The sequence below is a fragment of the Cavia porcellus genome, unplaced genomic scaffold (genome assembly GCF_034190915.1).
Source record: "Cavia porcellus strain 051 isolate PalLab524CR breed Dunkin Hartley unplaced genomic scaffold, mCavPor4.1 scaffold_12, whole genome shotgun sequence".
Lineage (NCBI taxonomy): Eukaryota > Metazoa > Chordata > Mammalia > Rodentia > Caviidae > Cavia > Cavia porcellus.
Genome location: NW_026947495.1, coordinates 75,762,179 through 75,778,496, shown reverse-complemented (window position 1 = coordinate 75,778,496; position 16,318 = coordinate 75,762,179). Strand labels below are relative to the sequence as shown.

The 16,318-nt window shown below is 44.1% G+C and overlaps 1 long non-coding RNA gene across 1 annotated transcript; it reads right to left on the bottom strand.

Annotated features, from left to right (window-relative positions):
* Nucleotides 1-1,660: 1,660 nt before the first annotated feature.
* LOC134478221 (uncharacterized) lies at nucleotides 1,661-12,798 on the bottom strand. The gene is made up of 2 exons (XR_010050708.1): nucleotides 12,606-12,798; nucleotides 1,661-4,604 (listed from the first exon to the last, which is right to left on the bottom strand). It is a non-coding gene; the product is annotated as an uncharacterized LOC134478221 (long non-coding RNA).
* Between the last annotated feature and the right edge of the window lie 3,520 nt (nucleotides 12,799-16,318).

Below are 16,318 nucleotides of genomic sequence, written 5' to 3'. Positions count from 1 at the left end.
GCTTGTCCTGCAAGCTAACACCTAGTGTGATAGTATTAAGGTGTGGAGCCTTTGGGGAACTAATTGAGTCTGAAGAGCTCCTCCTTCATCAATAGGGTTACTTTGGGGCACAAGAAAAGAGACAGAGAGGTGCGGCCTTGTGCTTTTCACCACGAAGCAGAAAACAAATTCTCACCAAATAGCAAATCTGCTGGCGGCTCAGTCTTAGACTTTTTCGTCTTCAGAACTGTAAGCAATGCTCTCCTAGTGTTTAATTTACCTGGTCTATAGTATTTTTGTTAGAGAAGCCTGAACGGACTAAAGAAACAAACCACTAAGTCCAACCCACACTCTTGGGACAGATACCAGGAGGCCAGCATCCATGGGCTGCCAAGCACACTGGTCGAACGATAGCTTCCTGCATTCTTATTTCAAAGCAGCAATGCAAAGTTCTACTGGAGAGAGATACAAAAATCTGCTTGACATTTCTGCCAGGGTGTACCTCTATGTGTTGGGGAGAAATATGATTTTAAGAGTCAACAAAATGATACTCAAGCACATCTAAACTCAAACTTTTGAACCCCTACAGTGGATAAATAACCTCTGTGATTCTTGCTGTTTTTGGAGGTAGAGTGGCTCGATTTGTACAGCACAGGTCGGTTCCCCTATTGTGAGACACAGATTGAGTGTGAGGTGCCCCTAGGTTCCTGCAGAGGGAAAGCAGAACAATGGCCTTCCTCTCTACTCTGCCATGGGACAAGGATTGGAGCTGAGGAGTGCTTTACCACTGGGCACCTCTTCGGCAGGCCACTTAGCATGGGCTAGCATGAATGAGGAGATGCAGTCCTGCTGAGGGAGCTTGTGTCCTGGGTGCCAAGGAGCAGGGAGGGTGGGCTTGGGAGCCTGGACAGGGGGTTCTGATTGTCGTAGCTTCCAACTCAGCATTATCCCTAAATCTCTGTATTCATATTTATTCAATCCTCCTGTATCAATTGGGGTTTTCTAGAGGAACAGATGTAATAGTAAGGATTTACAAGGTAGGTTTATAGTGGTTGCACAAGAGCTTGGTGAAAGAAGCAAAAGGGAAGACTTCTTTCTTTCCCTTTTTATTCTACACCAGCTACAAGCCTATTGGTTGGTGCCACCCACATTGGGGTGGGTCTTCCCTCTTCAGTTTGTCAATCATCTACAGACACACCCAGAACTGTGTTCCACTAATCCTATAAGTGTTTCCCAATCCATTTAAGTTGACATCACAATTTGATAACACAACTATCATACCTTCTGTTTGCAGCCAATGTCTCCTTCAAGAACACGTAATCTAGCTGCTGGGTAATGATATGACAAAGTATGTATGATAAGAAACATTACATTGACTTGCAGTTTTTTAAATAAATTAAAAACTATCATCATCACAAGAAATGTCAGCATTATGATGGTCAATAAAGGAAGATATGTTCGCCTTCAAATATGTTTTGATTGACAGTGAACTTCTGAATTACTGCCTCCAAAAGTTTTCACTTTTTCTTCCACCCACCTGTGTACAGCTTCTCACACATGCAGGTTATACAGGATTTGAAGAATTCTTCACTGAAGGGTATTGAGAATTACATGTAGTCATTTCAAGCATAAATCACCATGTAAACTAATTCTGTTTAGGGAGCAAGATGAAGCTCATCACTGATATGTCAAAACATTTTATTTGGAAATCTAAGATGAATTCAACATCTAATATCTCTACTTATATTTTTTATTCTGCATATTTACCATAGTTATAATATAAGATATGATAGATATTTTTTCCCAAGCTTCATAGAACCCCAAATCTCCTCCATTTATCCCAAGTTCAATATGAGCTATGTTCCAAAGAAAGTTTGGGAAGCTTTGCTTTGTAGCAAGCTGTGTTGATTAGCTATCTGTTATGTTACCTTATTTAATCTTTGCTGTTACCTTACTTGGTATCTCAGATTCATACACACCCTTTTTATTACCTACTCTATACTGCTTAACGTTGGAGATCTGGAGGTCGCAAGTTGCATTTCTCACATTCCTTGCCAGTGGCTTCCTGTTAGTATCTGCTAATCCCAAACTCCGGGCAAGACTGGAAGATGGAGCAAGAGAGAAACTTTCTACTTCTAAAAACAGCTGTAGCTGCTGTTGCAGCAGTGAGGGTGGCATAACTGCAAATTCAGCAGCCTCAGCAGTGGAAACTTTTTGTTACTTGCACTATGAGCTAGGGAGGGGCAATTCTGAAAATTCAGTCCCTGAAGCAACAACAGCATTTGCTGCTCAGAAACAAGATAATAGATGCGAGCCCAGAAGCATTAGGGGCTTCCAGATGGCACCACGTCACCAGCCCTTGCTGTTCCTTTGTAAACAATTCCCTGTGTTAAATTCCTCATGTTTGAAATACCTACCATGGTCTCTGCTTTCCTTACTGAATCTGGAGTAGTGTGTTGACTTCTGTGTAAGGAGGAAGTAGTTTTCTATTCTCACCACCTAGCAAGGGAGATGTGGAATGGGACTCAGGCAGCCCAGGCCCATGCAAGCATGTAAAAGATGTCACTTCGGGAAGGGATGAGGAGAGGGCACTGAGCACGGGCAGTGCACCAGGGAAAACACAGCAGAGCAGCAAATTGCTTTCAGATGTCCTGGGTGAGCTCTTAAAACCACTGCAAGTGTGTATTCCCTAGAAGAAAACACCTCCTTCAAGATTTATATTGGAGTGAGACAGAGACATTCCTTTATGGGTAAACTCTAACAATCTCACCTCCTAGTTACAGTCTATACTTTTCTTTAGTGTTACCTTACTTTGTATATCTAGCAGCTTTTCATCTCTTTAGAAGATGGTATCTGAATGGCATTTTGAATTCATTCATCCAGATGCAGCTTGAATTACAAAAGTCAAATCTATGAAACCACAGAGGAACCTGTGAGTCTTGGTGTGTGTCCTTTCTCTTGGTTCACCTGTCAGTGAATGAAAGAGGAGATTTCTTCATCTCGTATTTGATCTAAGATGAGCAGAATAAAATATCTTAAACTACACATGTCTAGAGAGGCATAAAAATAGCTTCTTTTTCAGACTCTCCGTCTGTATTAACTGACTAGCTGCATTGCATGATAAGTATAGCATTTCCAAAAATGTCAACTATCAGATAGAAAATCATGTGACAGTCTCACATCTCAATTCCTCAAATAGCTGTAGAAAAGGCAAACACAACCTGCATTAATCACCTGCATAAGGTGGCTTGCATTTGCCTGTGTGCACCCAAGCTTTGCTGAACAGGACCACACAAGCCAGAAGCCTCCCACTGCTTTGTAATGCACAAGGCCACATCTGCTTCGTAATACAAGAGGGTGATTGATCAAGAGCCTAACAGATCTCTCCACTCTCTCCTTCCTTCCTGGAGGCTGTGTGACAAAGAAGCCTAAGGAAAGGCTTCAGCCTGGAGACACTGGGTAGGGTAAGGTGCGCCGACGACTGAGAGGAAAAGCCAGTCCTATAATCTTTTTCTGCAACTTATCTCGACTGTCATTGTAATGAAATTTCTCCCCGAAAAAGATGTGTTTTATTTTTGAATCCCAAATTATCCATTTCTAGGCATGGGCTATGAAACATTTCACCCTAAGTCAGAATGTCAAGTGCGGCCCATCTTTCTCACTGATTGGCCGTGTGAAGCACTTACTCCTTTTGGAGTTATTGTGGAATCTGTGTTTTAAGTGACATTTAGTGCAGTGGTGTTACCTTACTTTGTGAGGCTTATTCAGTAGCTGGACAGTGGTGCGCTGCGGAAGAGAGTTCATGTTGAAATATGAAGCTTTCCATTGATTCTAATCTTAATGCAATCACACTTTTCTTTCTGAACTCTCTTTCCTTAATAATTCCAGCCAGAGATCTCATTAAACCTGAAGTCATATAAATATTCTTTGGCAATATGCTTTCTCTCTGAGTCTCTCTGTGTCATACTGTCAATTTTATGCTTGACATTAATATGCATACGACCGAATTTCCCAAAACCTCTTCCATGGTTATTTTTATGCCACCTTTCTTTACACATTTCTTGTACTTTTCTGCTAGGTTTGTGCAGGAGTCTGTGTGACAGCAGACATGAACTAAGAGCTTTGTGTCTCTTTAAGGTCATCCTCATTTGAAGTTCTGCATTATCAGGCTAGATCTGCTGTGAACAGGGAAGAAACACCTGCCTCAACTTGCAGGCCAGCCCTGATTTCAAAAGTTGTCCTAATCATGAGCACGTCAGAGTGATTTTAAACTCAGAATTACCCAACAACAGTCTGCAGGGACTGCCGGGAAGTATATTCTGTCTTCTTTAACACCAGTAAGTTTCAGAGTCCTTTTGTACCAACCCTAGCTCCAGAGGAACAGCTGAATCCAAGGACCTTGCTGTGCTGACGCCCTTTACCTTTCCTTTGTGAGAGCTGACCTTTGCACTCTCTGGTCACAAAGTAGTTAAATATGTGCTTGCTTTTTTCTTGGCAGGCATCGCTGAGAAAAGTTTTTGATTGGAAGCAGGGTGGTCACAAAGTAGAAATGGAATCCACAGGTCTGGGAGTTGGAAGTTGGGATCTTCAGAAAGAGTGGGGTCCAGCTAGGGCCAGAGGATTCACTGGTAAATGAGAAAAAAATTGTAAGAATTTTCTATATCTATCTCTATCTCACCCTTTTTAAAAAGGTGGTATTTACACACTATGGAGTATTATTCTACCATAAATATACTTGAGTCCTTTGTAATGGAAAATGGATGCATCTTGATACCATAACGTTAAGGGAAATAAAATCAGACACACAAGTTTAAATAACTCATAGTTTCTCTTATATGAGAAACCTAAATTACAAATAAACAGCAAAATAAAAGATAGATAATAGAAAGTAGGAAGACAGATCTTTCTCAGATGGGGAGGGGATTAAGAGATGGGTGAGAGGGACAGAGGGGAGGGAAAGAAATAGATGTAAAAGAAACAAAGATGTGTTATGTACACAGAGCAACTCCACACCAGGTATATAAACATGTGTTACAAGCATACTAGTAAAATAAATAAGAAAAAGCAAGGAAATTGCCATTCATATGGGTGTTTTATGATGTACACAAAATTTACACAAAGTGCCAGTAAAATAAATACACACAATAAAAGAAAGATCCAGTATTTTAATGAAACATAATCCAGGACACTTGGAGACTTCTAGTTCAGCGCACACAGCTTACGAGCTATGCATCATGGATTTGATCTCACAAGAATAAAAGCTCTTGCCAAGCATTTCTTGCAGCTGCTGTTTAGCAAAGTCCATTGATCCAGCTGAAAGGAGAAAGGAGAGGGAGCCTCGATCATCTTTTCAGAGCTACACAGCGAAAGGAAAATGAGATGGCAGAAATCTGTTTTTACTGTGGAGGAACAGAGGGTAAGACATTAATCCTTCCTCGAGGAGGCAGACTGGGGAGTTTGTGTAGTAGAAGCTTCTCAAAAGAAGATTGGCGTTGAAAACAGTGATAGAATCTTGATGTTAAAAGATGAGCAAGCAAAGGAAGAAATGGCTTACGTAAAAGCAAAAGGAGGCAAAAATACAAGACTTCTTTGGTGGGCAGTGAAGGAGTCGCATGGCTAATAGGCACTGTACGCTGAGCCGAGGGAAGAAGACTGGTGTAGCGGCCGAGCTGGATCATGGAGGCCTTCAATTTTGCTGGAAAGTTCAACATCAGTCTGAAATCAGTGAGGAAAACCTGAAGTTGTTTTGTCTTTAAAGCTAGAAACTCACTTTTTCTAAAGATTACATTAGGAAGATTAATGGCAGCAGTGTATATCAGTGTGCACGAGAAGAGAGCAACCAAGGAATCGATGCAATTGTCCAGATGGAAAATATAATGGCTTAAATGACAGTGAGGACACTGGGGAGAAGGGAGAGGTCATGTTCCGGAGACATAACAGAGAGAGATTCGGAAGGACTTAGTCAGCTGCATGGGGGGCTTCGATTCTGAGGCTCTAAGACGGGGGGACTGGAAGATAGCTGGATGTGGAGCTGAACGTCTTGGGCAAGAGACACAGCAGGGTTGGCCTCAGTCAGGTTTTCTGAGAGGATGGAGATTTGCATGTAGAAAGTTCACTGAGGAGCTTGATGTTTGCAAGGAGAACCCAGAGGACTCAGCATACTCCCAGGTATGATTTATGATGGCAAAAGGAGAAGAAGAAAAGCCCTGGAGGGAAGCACACAGAAGAGGAAATCTAGGCGAAATCAGGCACTAGCTTCTAAGTGTCCTCTCTCAGTGGAGTCACACAGGGTGTATGTGGTAACACCCAGGACATGATGTCTACCTGGGGACTCATTAGGGGCTCAGTGTCTAAGGATTTTAGGGGGGCTCGTTCTGTAGGTATTCTTGGCCAGGCAGATAGCAAATTCCAGCTGCTCAGAAGGAAAGTACGTGTTCAGCATGAGCCACGGTGTATCACAAACAGTTTAGGCACACGAGCTGCTCGTATCGGTTCTGGAATGGGAATGGTATGAATCCTACTGAGATCCAAGTTCAGGTGCCAGCCAAGGGCCAAGCTTCTAACCGAATGGTGCAGGAGACAGCATCAGAGACAGCTGCACTAAGTGTCAATATGGGTATGCATGGAGGACCACCTGGACAGCCCTCCTTGGAAGAAGGTTGGAAAGAAGCCCTTCCTTCTGTGCGCGCTAAACCTTGCCCTAATTCTGTATTGATAAGTACAGAGCTGAGTAGGATAATGCTTTACCTGTTCAACTGGCTTTAAGAAATGCAAATGGGTCTATCAAAGGCACTGAGGTATAACCTTTGATGCAATTCCATGGGTTAGTGATGCCATGCTTATAACTCCCAACTAGTATGCGTGAGGCTCCAGAAAGAGCTCCTGATGTCTTAGGACAGAAAGGTCAGACATCAAAGCTGAGGCACCGACCAAAATCACAAAATACTTCCTCAAACTGTCTTATGTAGATCCCTCCAAACCTACAGGCTACCTGTTACCCACATCCGGTACCCTTTCTACACTCTCTGCATATTGCAGAAATGCTATGGAGCCTCCTGTCTCGCCCAGCTCACAGTATTCACGGCATTCCCACCATTCTCGCTGTCACTCAACCCCAAGCCACGCCCCTCTTCAGGAATTAATAAAACCCAGGTTAATAGGCCCTGGGTCAGGGCCCTTGTTCCCAGCCAGCTGTTGTTCCAACTTGACTCAGGACCCCCGTGGCTCTCCACCGCTGCAGATATGTGTTTGTCTCCTTGTGGATCACACTGGAAGTGGTAGATTGGAATTTACTTATTCAAATTCCAGTAACTTTTCCCTGGAATTACAAATGTGGACCACTTCAGACCATGACAAGTCTAAAGTGGGCTCTCTCCAGGGTGAGCCTAGGAGTACCATTCATGTGAAGGGTGGGAAACCGGGCTGGGTAGAGGGAAAATGATCCAATGAGCCACTGCAGCAAAGACCATGGGCAGTGCCACAGTGGGCTGTTGGTCAGGGTGGCTCCTCGAAGGGGGTATAGATGCAGGCTGGGGCGCAGGCCTCTTTACTGTTATATCACCTCTCTTAAACTGAAGGAAGTAACTTCCAAAGCAATTCCAAAGGAAGGCAGCAGGGATGGAGCAACCTTCCAGAAGGCTGGCCATGAGTGCTTTGATTCTATGGTCAGCATACTTTGGCATCCACTGGGAGGGTATAGTGAATTCAGTGTTGCTGGTTGCATAAATAATTCTGCTACTCCTCTGCTGATGATATCCAACCACTGTGAAGATGATGGAATTCTAGTACCAGAGATTAAAGTTCTGTATGTTCTAAATACTAGCACTAAGTGTATGTGGGACAGGATATTTGACATCTAAGAGCCTACAGACCGGGCCTAACTTTTTTCTAGAAGGCGATATGGAGACTTCACTGTCCCAATCCCATTACCAATCCTATTAGCCACTTGGAGGAATTCTACCCTGAATGCTTTCCTCACCACAAAGGAACGAGCTCTGCTCCCACACGAGGTGGCATACTATGCTTTACTTGGGAAAGTACCCAGTTTCCAAGTAACAACACTCACAGTGTTATTCAGACACTATGCTGTCTGATGTCTTGCTTTGGGGATCTCTATTAAAAAAATAGATCCTCTTAGAGTGCCTGTAAACTCAGGCCAAAGCATCACAATTCTTATCACAGAGATCGAGACTTTGTGGTCACACGATGACCCTGGAATCCTGCTGTCTGGAAGAGTGGATTCTGGCCAAGGTCTGGCATTCTTTCTACTGGCTCACACATCTCCTCTCCAAATCTCTCTCCTAAAAGACAGAGCTGGGACCCTGAATGTGCTTCAGAGAAATTGGAAAAACATTTTGATGAACAAAATTAAAATTTTAAAGGTATCTAACTTGTTTGATTTAGACCAGAAAACTAGGATCACTAGCAAATGCAACACTAACAGACAACAAATTCACAAACAAGGAGATTTTGAAAATGTACAATGCCTTGCTTTGGGAATTCTAATATCCTGCTGCATGAGAGATTCTGTTGATTTTGGAAACACCATGAATCATTTCCTGAAAGAGCAAATAATGGCAGCTTTTTATTCCAAGTTTCCAAGAAGTGTTGTCTAAAGGCAGAGCCCTCTGGGAGTATCAGAGTGTGCACAGAGGCCTGTGAGGGCCCTGCTCAGGCCTGCATCTTTCCCCTAACTCCAGACACCTACAGAACTTGGGAAGCCACTGTGTCCTGGCAGGCACTGACTTCCTGCCAGGCAGTCACATAGTAAAGGATAAGGTTCCTTTCTCTTCATTCATTCTCACAGACTCCATTGGTCAGGAAAACATCGCTCTGATAGTCGTGGAGGTGTGTCAAGATCTAGAGACCCAATCTTCAAAGCATCACTGAGCATTTTTGCAACAGCAAGCAGAAACATGGAAACAAAACCCAGGATTTGGAGGCAGATTTATTTACACCCCAGAATATCAGCCCCTGATCTCTGGTGGTCAAGGGTTTATACTGAGCAAGCAAACAGGAAATACAGAGGCAGAATGGCTTGTCAATTGGGGACTGGTTTATACAGTGTGCATCACAGTGTCCAGCTGTTTCTCAGAGACAGAAGCAACAGGAACTGGGACAGGAACTGTTACCTGGACAACTAGGAAACTATACTGGCCAGTGGGGGCGGGTCCTGTTACATTTTCTTATCAGGGAATTTCCAGGGTAGTCAGCACTTCTGCTCTCAAGAGCCCTACAAAAAATGCAGAAGTGTCTGCCAACTGCAGGAGAGATTACCAGCAGCAGCAAAGCCAGAAAGCAGCCTGCATTTCCACGGTGAGCCTCTCAGGTATGCCCTTGGTCTTTTAGCCCTGTGTAACTCAACCCTAAAAATTTGCCCCAAGTCAAAACCTGAGGAGAGAAGAAACATTTGAAAGCTGGGAGCATAAGACTGAAATTGGGCTGGGATCATTTCTCACAGGAATGTCTTTTTGAAGTTCACTCTAAGACATAAAATTATGGGAATTCTGTAGCAGAACACTCTTTATCCAGCAGTCACTGAGTTACACAGAAGCAGTAACAATGGATTGAAACCATTCCTAATTTAGTTGTCAAATCTCCAATTTCTAGCACACAGCTTTTGCGAACATCAAAATTTAGCCTTTTCAGTTCCACTCCTGTTATCTATTTGTATCTCTACACTATTTTGTTATTGGAGAGAAGGCAAAGGTTTTGACCTTTCATAGTTACATTTGGCAGTAATTTCTTTTAAACAAAAGTTTCTGAGATGTTGAGAGCTTTGTCCCTTTTTTGAAAAGAGTAGAATATAATAGGACCCAAGGGTCAACAGCTGTGACAGCAGTAATTGTTCACCATAAAAACAGTAGAAGACTGACATGTGAACTCAGTTTAAGATTACCACGAGATGGATTTTTATATTGATCATTTTCACCTGTGTCTGCCGCGCCAGCCAGGTATCTAAAAAGAGGATGGATGGGGCTGGTGGGAGCTTCAAGTTTTTTTACAAACTCCAGTGAGGCCTCTAGTGGTTGATAAGGCTTCCACAGCCTTCTGGGTAAGGTGCTACCTGTATCCTTAAAGTGACATGGCCATATGTTTCTTACAGTGATCTGCGTCTGAGTTTGATCAGTTCTATGTAAGCAATGAACAGCTCTGCATGCCTGCAGTATGCAGGATGTTGGCATTATAGAAACAGATAAACACTCCATCCACACATCACAAACCTAAAATGCTTAGCTGGTACTTACAAAGATCCTAACACCCTGGCAGTGTGCAAAAAGCTGAGTAAAATAGCAACTTTTAACGAGACAACCAGCTTTTGTATAATGACACCGAAGCATTTTACAAACCAATTCATTTCAGGGAGGGTCAAATAATTCACAGAATTATGGAATCAAGAGTTATAAGAAGTCAGTTTAATAGGGGCGTGGTGGCACATGCCTGTAATACCAGCACTTAGGAAGCTAAAGCAGGAGGATCATTGCAAGTTCGAGACCAGCCTGGGCTACAAAGTGAACTCAAGGCCAGTCTGAACCCTACGGTGAGACTCTGTCTCAGAAAGACAAAAAACAAACAAACAACAAAAAAGTCTACTTAGCCCTGAACTCTCAGGACACCCTTCTAAAGCCAGTGACTCACCACCTGTTCATTTCAGCCAACACTCCAGCCAGCTGGGGGATCTTCTCATTGTCTAGAAGTGCCCCACTTCAGAAACCCTGGATTCCAGGACTGCTCTCAGAAAGCAACCTCTCCTGCCACACCCACAGCTGCCTGCTGACCAGCTGGCTCCTGGCCCCTGATGTCGGCAGCCTCACCCCTCAAACTCCAGGCGGACACGTCCGATCCCCCAGCCTCCTGCTGCACGTGGAGCTGTGCAGTGTCTCCTCTAGGTGACTTGATCTGTGCTGTCCGTCATTAGGCTCCCCAGTGTCTATTCACTGAGCCATCTCTGAGAATCACCCTGCCTGCCTTCCCTCTGGAATGTCTCTCCCTCTCAGGCAGCCCCCTCCTTCTTTGACTTCCCACGCACTGGGCTGATGCAGCCCGTGGGACAGAGCCTGACCATCCCCTTCATTCCTCTCTTCCCCGCCCATGAAGTCACGCAGCCTGGAACACCTGCAGTGATGAATCATTTTCTGTAACTGTGTCCTCCTTCCCCGAGCGTGCATTCCAGCATACAGCTGCTCTTCGGCTCCTGATGGGGTTATAGCCCGAGGAGGCCATCAGTTAAAAATAATGTAAGTCAAAAGTGCATTTAATACACTTAGTTTATGGAACGTCAGAGCTTAGCCTAGTCCACCTCAAATGTGCTTGGAACACTTCACATTAGCCATTGGTTAGGTAAAATCATCTAACAAAACCGGAAGTATAGAATATGTAATTTGTTGATCACTGTACTGAAATTGAAAAGCAGAATCATTGTATGGCTACTCACATTAACACACAGCTCAAAAGACCATTGTGAAGTGGGAAAATCACAAGTCCAACCCACCCAAAATCAGGGTCTGCTTGTGCCCACCTTCAAAGTCTCTGCTGCTGTTAGTGTCAAGGTCTTGGGCCACTTACTGAACTTTGTAAGCTTCAGTTTTCTTGTTTTGCAACATCATGTTTTAACAAGGTTGACATGTAACCTTGCACAGGGCTGGACAGACAATAAATGCATGCTAAATGCATGTCATGGGAGCACCTTCGATTGCTCCCGAAAGGAAAATATTCACCCCTGAAGCACTTGTGGTGACAGGGATGTAACTAAAGCCACGGTGGCTTGATTCATGTTGGTGTTATTGTCGTAAATTCCCTGCTTTTTTCAGGAATCTGACTCTCAGGTGCTTTCCTGTATATTCAGGAACCTCTTCTTCAGCCCAGCTGCTTGCAGTGAGGGTGTCATTGTCCCCACCACCACTAGCCCCGCAGGGCTCCTCTCAGCCAGCATCCCCAGACCACCTGCCACCCAGGCTTGGCTCTGCTGTGGTCCTGGACCTTTCCCCTCTTGTTTCCTTCAGGATATCAGAAGTCAAAGTATTTGAGACATCGACCATATCACAACAAAGGGTAGGGACAATCATGCCAGGGAAACAACCGAGAGAGTCAGTCCATGCCAGAGTCCAGGCCCTGTCCCTCTAGGAGGAAGCACCTAGGGCCTAGGAGTGTCCCTGCCCCTGACCTTGGCAGAGGACAGCTGGCAGCCAGCAGTTCCAATCCCCCGGAGGAACCCCACCCGCATGATCAGGGTGACTCACGGCCAGCGCATTTCCCCTAAGACGCATCATTCAGACTCCCGTTGCCACTGTGTCCTCGAGGAACACAGTGGCTGCCATTATGGGCCCACTGAACAATCCTGGTTCCTAGGAAGCACAAACACAAAGTGATTTCATTTTTCTCTGATCCCTACAGGGCCACAGTCTCTCTATTGTGTCCTTTGGACCACTCTCAGGGACAAAAGCCCAATCGAGTGTAATTCACTGGAAAATGCCACTCTTGGTCCAGTACAAGGACCACATCCTCTCCCCAGCCTCGGAGTGGGGTGGTGCAGACCTTCTTCCTGGGGCTCCTCCCCTGTTACCTGGCTTCCTCCTCTGTATGTGGAGCTGAGAAGACAGACAGGTGGACAAGTGCCTCTTACCTACCTGAGTGGCGAGGCCTGCTTAGTCCATGCTGGCCTCACTGGTGCCTTCTGTATGGCAGACATCCAAACCCTGGCTTCCTCCTTGGTACTTATGCATATTTTCCAGACACCCCACAAGGAACCTCCCCTTTATTGTGTCTGCCGCCTGCTTCTTCCCCAAGTGATTCACTCTCCCAGCAGGCGGTTCTCTCGGATGGGAGAAGGTTCAGGCTCAGCCATCCGTGTATACACGGACCGGAGGCAGGTGGAATCCATGAGACAGGTGGACCCACAGGGCAGATGAGACCCATAAAGCAGGTGCTACCCATGAAAGCTGCGAACGCACAGCAAGTTCAACCACTTCCTGAAAATGTCCTTCAAGCAATGTCTGATCCTGTTTGCTTCTTACGGTTGTATATTGCATAGCAATGTTTCTGCCCCTGCTGGGCTCCATGTACACTGATGCCCCTGTAAGATCACAGTGGAGCAGAACATTCCTGCCCTCTAATGACATCACAGCTGTTTTAATGTCACACTGCAAGGTGTCACTCACATATGTGTGTGCAGTGTCGCTGATGGTAAGCAAATCCCCTGTGCTGACAGTCACATAAAAGTGAGCACATATAACAATGCACAGCTCATTATGGTAACAAACGATTATATTACTGCTTTATGAATGGCTGTATCACTGTTTTACCGTTATTTTATAGCATATTTTCTTTTCTAAAAGCAGGTGAGTGTTAAACAGCAAACAGTGTCACACAGGAGCAGACTCGTGTATCTCGTGTTTCCCAAGGCTCTTGATTGTATCACTGACTTGATTTAATCTCATGTTGCTTTGTCCCCGTGGCCCCGGAAGCAGTAAGCTGGATCATACGTAGATATATCTATATCCACATGCATGCACCATGAAGTCTAGCTGTTTCACAGGCTATCACACCTACATTTGTGTAAATACGCTCCATGATGCTCACATGATAATGACAAAATCACATAATGATGTATTTCTTGCAATGCATTTCTGTTGTGAAGCAACACACAAGTGTATTTATTGTTTGGTTCTTTACTCTCAGCTTTGGATTCCAGTAGTCAATTCCAGAAAACCAGGAAAATACCCAAGTCATTGTGTGATAACTTCTAAACACTGCACATCATATGAGAATCTTTAAGAGGTGCCTAATGTCATGGGAGCCCCCAACCCCTACACGGTTACCTTTTTTTATTGCGAGGAAGTAGTTGCTCAGAGAGCTTAAGTACATTTCCAAGATGGCACACACTGTAATGGGAGCCCCAGGACTTGGCCCCTGTGCCCCATCCCTACCGCTCTTGTTAAATGTCTCTCGTGGAGATCTTCTCAGGGTTGAGTTGAGTACGGTACCCTTGGATTTTTAAATCTCCTAGCCCTGAATTCGGCCTCTGGAGCCACACTACAGAAATCTCGTTCCTTCTACATGCCGAGAGTTTGGCCACTTCAGGTTTCCGTCCAGATAGTTAAGGACAGTCACTGTGGTTCTTGCCTTCCTTTCCCCAGGATGAGCATCTACATTTCCTTCACCCGATTCTCCCAAGCATCAATGCCTGCTATTTTCCTCCGTGTTTGTTTCTGTTTTCTCTCTCCCTCTCCTACCTCTAGCTCCTGCTTTCTGTCACTCTCTCCCTTCAGTTTCAGACTTGTAGAGAAGCTGTTAAATGAAATCTTCCCGTTGGGCCTCAAAGCTTTTGGGCCTAGCCCAAGTCAAAGGTCTGTGTGCTCCCGGCTGGAGGTGAAGAGGAAGGGCTTCCCAGATTCTTTTACTATGATCCATTTCTGATCCTGCTCTTCCAGAATGTGCTTGCTCAAGGCTAAGCGTGGCCCCACACTTCTGTAATCCCAGCTACTCAGGAAGCTGAAGCAGGAGGATCCCAAGTTCCAGGCCAGCCTGGGCAAAATCAGGCCACTTCACAGTGTTCATATGTCTGTGTGTTTCTTTTGCACAGTCATTCTGGACAGGACTCATTCTTCAGGCACTGGATCCCAAGTTCCGGGACTTGGCTTGGGCATCCCCTTCGCCCAGCTCAGGGCCCCAAGAGGCCACTACTCCAATTAGAAGAGGCACTGTCACAAAATCCAATAGGGGAAGATAATGGGCTTTTTCCCTGGTACCTCAGATCCTAATTTTACACCATCCTGACACAGGGGCCTTCGAAACAGACACACATTGGGTCACTCATGTCTATGAAGCCTTGCGTTTGGGTGTTAGGACTGTCACTGTTCCCTCCTCCACTGGTCCATCACTAACCTCACTGGTGATAACTCCAGACCTCATTTTACCCAGCGGTGCTTTCTAGGCTCAGCTCACCACGTGACAGCCGGGCTTTGCTCCATGTAGAGCTCACTGAGAGCCGAACAAGAGCCTCAGGAAAAGTCAGTGTACAACAAATTAAGGACCAAAGCAGGCTTTTATCCATCCTTCAGATTCTTTATCTTTTTCTGCCCATCTCCTTCTAGCCTTATTTTCTTTAACACAAGTCAAGATTGAATTCCCAGTTCTTTTATATTATATTAAAGTTAAAAGGTGGAAGAGGGTATTCTGTATTCATAGTGCACTTGACATTTTAAAAATATTCACAAGAAAAAGATATTCATGAGGAGGGTGTGTAGGAATCACACCAGCACACGGGTAGCTGCTTTTTAGGCTGGTAAAATCACTGTTGATTTCTTTCCCTTCTATTTTCTATGTTAAAAAATATAATCTGGTTATATTATTTTACAATGAAAAAATTGATGATTCATATTTTAAAATGTCAAAACTATTACATTAATAAGATTAGCATTATTCTTTAAAAGAAGAAAGATTAAATTGCTTTTTTGTAGATGTTTTGTCTTTGTAGGATTTATATAAAATACTTTCTGAATGACATTGTGGCAATAGGAATAGGGAAATTTGATTTATAAGGAAGGATTTGATTATCTTCCTAGGGTTTCATTTTGAGGCTCCTGAGGACTCTACTAAAAAGTTTTATAAGTAAGTAAAAACATTTTCTCTTAAGAGGAGTGCAGAAGCTGAATAAAACCCACTATTTTCCCATAATTTGTTTGACTTTGTAGTAAGTTAGACCTACTTTAAATTCTTGCTTAGCCAATTTCTGGCCACATTTTACCACAAGAGTCCATGTTGAATTCCCTGGTCCTCATTTCTAGGATAATCTCTACCTGGTAAGCCTGTTGTACTTGGTGTAAATAAATATATATAAAAGTACCAGATCTTGTCCAGAAAAAAGGTTACATGACAGATGTGGAGGCCTTAACTGACTGTACTCAGCAGGCCTTAAATGACACAACAGCTGGTCTCTCTCTCTTAAATAAAGAAGTAAATTAACGAGACAGGCCCACCTCCAAAATCAGGGGGGATTAGACATGCTAACAGTATAGTAGGTACTTACACAACTGTAAACACTAAATGTGTGTATGCTCCTGATCTTTCTGCTAATATCTCAATAGCTGTTCACCATATCAGATGGCAAATCAATAACATGTCAGACTCTACAGTTCTCTGGACCTTATCTTCATCCTCCCCATGGGAAGCCATCTCTAGCTCCTCTTGGTAGAAATCTTTGTTAACTGTACTCATAATTATCCTAACAATTCTATTATTTGGCCCTGGCATACTTGTTTCTTTGCTTTATCTCCTCTAGACTTAAAGCTGTACAACTACCCAAGATAAGAATGCCTGCCATCTTAGATACAACCTCTGC